At 36.2% G+C, this 7,227-nt stretch overlaps 1 long non-coding RNA gene across 1 annotated transcript in view; it reads left to right on the top strand.

The window, feature by feature from the left end:
- The first annotated feature begins 2,497 nt into the window (after window positions 1-2,497).
- LOC118763251 overlaps window positions 2,498-7,227 on the top strand; it is a 13,836-nt gene continuing 9,106 nt past the window's right edge. Inside the window, exons 1-2 of the long non-coding RNA XR_004999001.1 lie at window positions 2,498-2,509; window positions 4,736-4,751. This is a non-coding gene — a long non-coding RNA (uncharacterized LOC118763251). The remainder of the gene's footprint in view (window positions 2,510-4,735; window positions 4,752-7,227) is intronic.

Below are 7,227 nucleotides of genomic sequence, written 5' to 3'. Positions count from 1 at the left end.
TATCTATCTATCTATCTATCTATCTATCTATCTATCTATCTATCTCTCTCTCTCTCTCCCTCTCTCTCTCTCTCTCTCTCTCTCTCTATATATATATATAATATATATATATATATATATATAGTTAATCCAAACATGAAAACACAAAGAGGAGACATAACAACGCGAGGATGTGGAACAAGTATAGTGTTATTGGACGCTCAGGAAGGAAAGAAAGAAGGAAGATTTAACGTTTCGAGCGGAGCTCTTCTCCAGAAACATAGAAAAAGGAAAGATCTAAGGAAGGGAAGACGGAGGGAAAAAAAACGATACACACGCAGTCACATATGTATATATGTATATATATGTATATATGTATATATGTATATATATGTATATATATATGTGTATGTGTGTGGATGTATATATACATATGTATGTATATATGCATACACACACACACACACACACACACACATATATATATATACATATGTTTGTGTTTATATATATGTGTGTGTATGTGTGTGTGTATGTGTGTGTGAGTGTGTGTGTGTGTGGACGCGTCTGAAAAGATTAGAGACAAACACTGTCCTCTCTGGTCAATCTCTCATCAACTTCTTAAAGTATCACTTGAAAAGGAAAGTGAGAGTAGAGAGGCAAGTTTTGTCTAGCGAATGTTTAAAAAAAAAAGATGGGTGAATGTAGCAAGGATGGTACGTATGAATGACGAAGCCATCTTGAGCATAATCCTATGAACCCGGAAAAATTTAAAACAGAGAGTTACTTACTTGCAAATAAATGTGTTAACATGTGACATTATTGACCGAGGTTACCGTGGTCTTTTCCGTAGGCTTTTCTTTCCACGGATTAACCTTATCTGTTTCCCCCTTTACACTTTACATCATGACATTTCTGTGATACACGATCCCTATTGGTCGTTTTTTTTCTTTTTTCTTTTTCCTTTTTACGATCCCTTATGATCGAAAACCTACCCCCTTTTTTTCTCCCCAAAAAGAAAAGCTATACTTTGTAATCTGTCCCGTCTGTGTTCAGCCCTGTGTGTGGCTAATAAAGAAACACACACACACACACACACACACACACACACACACACACACACACACACACACACACACACAAACACACATACACACACACAAACACACATACACACGCATATGAGAATGAAAAATATCCCCAAATGTGACTAGGGTGTTAGGAAACATCTACATTGATACAAATAAGAGCTAAACCGCTCTAATGCTGTTGTTAACGCACATGGATGAAAATATATACACTAGCAAGGACCATAATCGTCCGAAAAGTGCTGTCCGAGAATTCTTAATACTGACGCGTCAGTTTCGGCAATTTCCTTTGCCTCATCAATTAAGACCGCTCGATTGTTCAGCTCTTTCAAGACTTGATTCGCCATTAGCATTTATGTTTACGCCATCCAAATAATTGGATAATTTAGCGATTTAGCTATTATTTCTAGCAATGTAGTTAAATTTAGGGACATTTGTAATTCTCCTTTTTGGTGAAACATTGCAAACTGCCGTTTATATTATATTATATCATATATATATATATATATATACATACACGCATTTCGGCGCTTATAAGAAGCAAATGCTTGTTTATATTTATACACATGGATACACACACACACACACACACACACACACACATACAAACACACACACGCACGTACACACACACACACACACACACACACATACAAACACACACACGCACGTACACACACACACATGCATATAAGGCTCTTGCGAGGTTTACTCAAGCAGAGAACAAAAGCGTCAAGATATATATACATGCATGATAAAATCATACATGTATGATATAATGAAATTTATGGAATGGGGAAGAGATTAATTTATGTAAGGTAACTTCAGTAGTTTTGTGGAAGTAAATTAATTTTAGTTTTTATATTTTGAAAAAGCTTTTGAATACATATAGGGGTGGATTATAACCAGTGGCGGACTGAGTCTAAAAATATTGGTTGCCAGGAGACTAAGGGGACCCACCCGCAACTACAAGGAGGCCCATCCGCAACTATAACGCTATCGTATAATTTTTTTGTCTTTTTTTTTGTTAGAAATATTCTTTTCAACTGTCAACAAACATAGCCAGGCTGAAATAATGCATTCTTTCAGGAGTGAATAAAAAATTCCCAAACTTGAGAGGATGGGCTCCTTAGATACTAACATGGGCCCCTATATATGGATTCTAATGGCGCAGGGGCCCACTTGCCGTCGGGAAAACTGGCAACCTGGCCACTGGTTATAATATTGTATAAATAATTGTTATTTTTATGTACAAAGGGACTGAGTCATATATACAAAACTCACTCTAATACAAACATTTTTACCGTGTAACAAAATACTATCAATAGGAAATGAGAGATATAATACTACGTCAGAGATCGTTGCTAGGGGTGACTGTCGACTAAAAAGAAAAACGGAGAAATAACACGATTGGTCAAAATGGGGTGGTGTTCTCGAGAAAAGTTAATGAATTTCATGAGAAAAGTTTGAAATATGATGATACAGGGGTGAAAAGTTGACCAACAGTAGGTCTGTACATGGTTTGTCGTTGAATACATACATACATACATACATACATACATACATACATACATACATACATACATACATACATACTACATACATACATACATACATACATACATACATACATACATACATACATACATAATACTACATACATACATGCATATATGTGTGTGCGTGTGTGTGTTTAGATAAAGATGTGACTATAAATATACATATATTGTTTTTGTATAAGGATTTAAAATCTTCGACAGAATGTGAAATGACTTATTTTTGGAACGGTGAAAATTGAAACGTATAAAACTATAAATAATTGTGTTAAATAATGTGTTAAAAAGCTCTTTGGATAGGAAAAGTCGAAGAATGAGTTTTTAACCAAATATTTACACGCTATTATTTATAGCAACATCTGTTTCGAGAACCGCCGAAACACACACACACACACACACACACACACGCACGCACGCACGCACGCACGCACGCACGCACGCACGCACGCACGCACGCACGCACGCACGCACGCACGCACGCACGCACGCACGCACGCACGCACGCTCGCTCGCTCGCTCACTCACTCACTCACTCACTCACTCACTCACTCACTCACTCACTCACTCACTCACTCACTCACTCACTCACTCACTCACTCACTCACTCGCTCGCACATATATGTATGTATGTATATATATATATGCGTATGTATGTATGTGTGTATATATATATATATAAAATATAAATTACAGATAAAACCACTATTTGAATCTTTCCCTGTAAGTTTGGAGTTATACTCCCTATTATTATTATTATTATTATTATTATTATCATTATTATTATCATTATTATGATTATTACATATATAAACAAATACATATATACGTTTGCCAATGCACGAACTCTTAACCCTTGAAATTATTTGTAACTTCTGCCTTATAATACATGAATATACAGACATACGTGCGCACACACACAGACGCATTCTAGAGGTTTATTATGAAACAAAAAGTGGGCACTAAGTATTAAAATGAAACTTTTATTTTGTCGCGGGTTTTTAATACGGAAACTACTAGAATCTGGTAGCAGAAAATTAATGTTTAGTTATTTCATAATTTGGTTAGGGAAGCGGAGGATCGCGGTTTCGATTCCCAGACCGGGCGTTGTGTGTGTTTATTGAGAGAAAACACCTAAGGCTCCACGAGGCTCCGGCAGGGAGTGGTGGCGACCCATGTTGTACTCTTTCCCCCAACTTTCTCTCACTCTTTCTTTTTGTTTCTTGAGTAACGCTGCGATGGACTAGCGTCTTGTCTAGCTGGAGGAAACACATACGCCACAGGAACCGGGAAACCGGGCCCTTGAGCCTGGCTAGGCTGGAAAAGGGCGTAGAAGTAAAATAAAATATTACGTAATTTGAATTCATAATTTTAATGCGGACACTAAGCATTTTGTCCGGCGTGCTAACGATTCTGCTAGCTCGCCGCCTTATGTAAGTGTAATATTAATATGAAACTGCGCTTTTTAAAAAATATGAACTGCGAAAATGTAGTTTATTAGACATTATGTACTTTACAAGAGTTTATGGCAGCATTGGCGGGGATAATTTCTTTTTAAGCTGAAATAATTAGAGAGATAACTAGATAACTCTACGAAATTTCATTCATTGAAGATGAATAGAAGAGAAGAAAATAGCTTCTGGAAGAGGTGTAAAGAATTTCAATGTATCTTTTATGATTATCAGACAGAAGACGATATATGTGCGAATAACGTTTTGAAAGGGATTTCGCATGCTTTACACATTAAACCGTGAACTGTTCGTACGCTTAACACCCTAAACCGGGAACTGTTGGTAGCTGACGTGAAGGAGTATTCTGGCACGCAATTATATAATGTACATATATAAATATATTCTACAAAGCACACACATTCACACACGCACACGCGCACACACACGCACACACACACAAACAAACACACACACACACATACACACAATCACACTCATGTAAATACATATGTATATAATTTAAACAAAATATATATATATATAAGAATGCTATTAGTATATCGCTTAAAAAGAGAGAAAAGATTCCTTGACATTTCGGACGTTATCCTTCATCAGATAAAAAGGAAAGAAAGAATAGGAATACAATAGGAGAGGAGATGGTGAGAAAAGAAGAAAGAAAAGTTTGGCGCCAGCGAGGTAGGAAGACAGGAAGATGCAGAGCAGTGAGCGCATGTTTCCGACAGAACCCGAGCATGGAGATAGAATAGGTGTGTGTCTGTGTGTGTGCGCGTGTGTGTTGTATGGGAGTGAGGTGGTTTCTTGGTGTGTGTGTGGAGGTGTGTGGCGGTTGGCAAGTGTGACAGAATAGTATGTGGGATAGAGGGTGTGTTTAGGTGTGAAGTTATTGTAAATGATAGGAAGGCGTGGTGGTGAAATGTATAGTTAGTAAGAAAAATAATTAAAAGCTTGAATATATATATATATATATATACTGTTATATTTGGGGATGGCCATTTTTTCTTGCCAAATAAACACACGCACTATATATTCGTTTTTCACCTGTTTATTATTGTTCTTATTTTATACTCATTGTCTGGACACAACACCTTTCGTCACACATTCTGCGACTCTCCCGTCGTTAGACGGCGAATAAGCGTTCGCCAATTTCTTATCGAACAACCATACAGATGATTTGTTTATAGTGATCAAATGTTTGTGTACACATAAGCTCATTAACTCCATCAAATCGACATTACCTGTACAGGTGTAATGGGTGTCACATGTCAGATGACATACATACATATTTGCATATATATATATTCGTTCTTCACCTGTTTATTATTGTTTATATATATATATATATATATATATATATATATATATGTGTGTGTGTGTGTGTGTGTGTGTGTATGTATATGCATACACACACACAAAGATATATAGAGGAATATACATGATGATCTTCTACATAGTTTACTTTTACCAAATCCACTTACAAGGCATTGGCATTAAGAACCTGTTGTAGAAGACACTTACCCATTGTGCCGCCAAGTCGGATTGAACCGAAAACTACATGATTATGAAGCGAACTTGTTAACCATGGAACTATGTTTGAAAGAATGGAGAAGAGAGAAAGTAAGAGAAAAAGAGAGAAGGAGAGAAAGTGAGAGAGAGAAAGAGAGAGAGAGAAAGAGAGAGAGAGGTGGAAAGGATTAACGAAATAACCCTTGTATGTATTTTAGTGTACCAGTTTATTAATTTTTCTCCCAGTAGAACACCCTACCGATGCATTTTTACTACGGATAGACAACTATTCCATTACTTTGATGTTTAAAATAAACCACTGCTGATGCCAAGTCCTAGCTAAATATTTATTATACTGCTAAACGAATAATTGCCTTGAGTTCAACAGACTCTGACGAAGTGAAAAATTACCGAAACATATTGATGTTCCGTAAGATAACTCTCGTGGCAAACGTTCTGCATCTTCTTTGTGTATTTTGATATTTGTGGCCCATTCTTTAAGAACCTCAACTAACTTTTGAGTTGTCGGTGAACTTTTAGTAATTATTGGGTTGGCAAGAAATTAATTTCATTTTTTTAATGTGAAACAAGTCATTTTTTTCATACAAAGAATGAACTTTAATCAATTATATATTTTCCATTTTGTTCGATGACCTTTTGTTATCTTTCTGGCAAATTTATGATTCCGCACTCATAGAACTTCTATTCTTTATTAGCCAAAAACTGCAGCAAGTGCGATTTCAGGTCATCATCATTATTGAAAGTTTTACCATTCAAAGAATTTTGCAAACTTCAATGGTAATCTGGTGGTGCAAGATCAGAGCTATATGGTGGATGTGACATCACTTCCAAACCAAGCTCCAATAGTTTCTCATGGGTTAGCAAAGACGTGTGTGGTCATGGTAGAACACGATTTCTTTACGATTTGCCAATTTTAGCCATTTTTTAAATTGCTTCCTCCAGTTTCACTAGTTGTTGACAGTAAACATCTGAATTGATCGTTTGGTCCCTTGAAAGCAGCTCAAAATACACAACACGTTTATAATCCCACCAAATTGACAGCATAGTTTTTTTTTATGCAATTCAGCTTTCGATGTGATTTGTGCTGGTTCATTACTCTTGGACCATGATCGTTTTCGATTGATGTTATTGTAGACAATCCATTTTTCATCAGCAGTGATGATTCGTTTGAAGAAAAACGTCTATTTCATGCGTTTCAGATGCATATCGCAGATATTGATTCGTTGTGTTAAGTGAATCTCTTTCAATTAATGTGGAACCCAAATATCGAGCTTCTTAATAAGTCCAAGATATTTTAAGAGATTTTCAATTATGTGTGATACATTTAACCTCTCTGCAATCTCTCACACAGTTAAATGACAATCAGATTCAATTATGAATTTGATTCGGTTATGATCAACTTTAGGAGGTTGACCAGAATGTTGGTCATCTTCGAGTGAAAAATCTCCAGAATGGAATTTTTAAAACTATTTCTGACATGTGCGTTCTGTTAAGCAATCAACACCATAAACTTCACATATATCTTTGTGAGCCTCAGCGGCTTTCTTGCCTTTACAGAAATAGAAGAGCAAAATATGGCGAAAATGTTCGTTTTTCTACTCCATGATAAAA

This window comes from Octopus sinensis, linkage group LG4 (assembly GCF_006345805.1).
Source record: "Octopus sinensis linkage group LG4, ASM634580v1, whole genome shotgun sequence".
NCBI classification, from domain to species: domain Eukaryota; kingdom Metazoa; phylum Mollusca; class Cephalopoda; order Octopoda; family Octopodidae; genus Octopus; species Octopus sinensis.
This window is presented reverse-complemented; position numbering and strand designations above follow the sequence as displayed.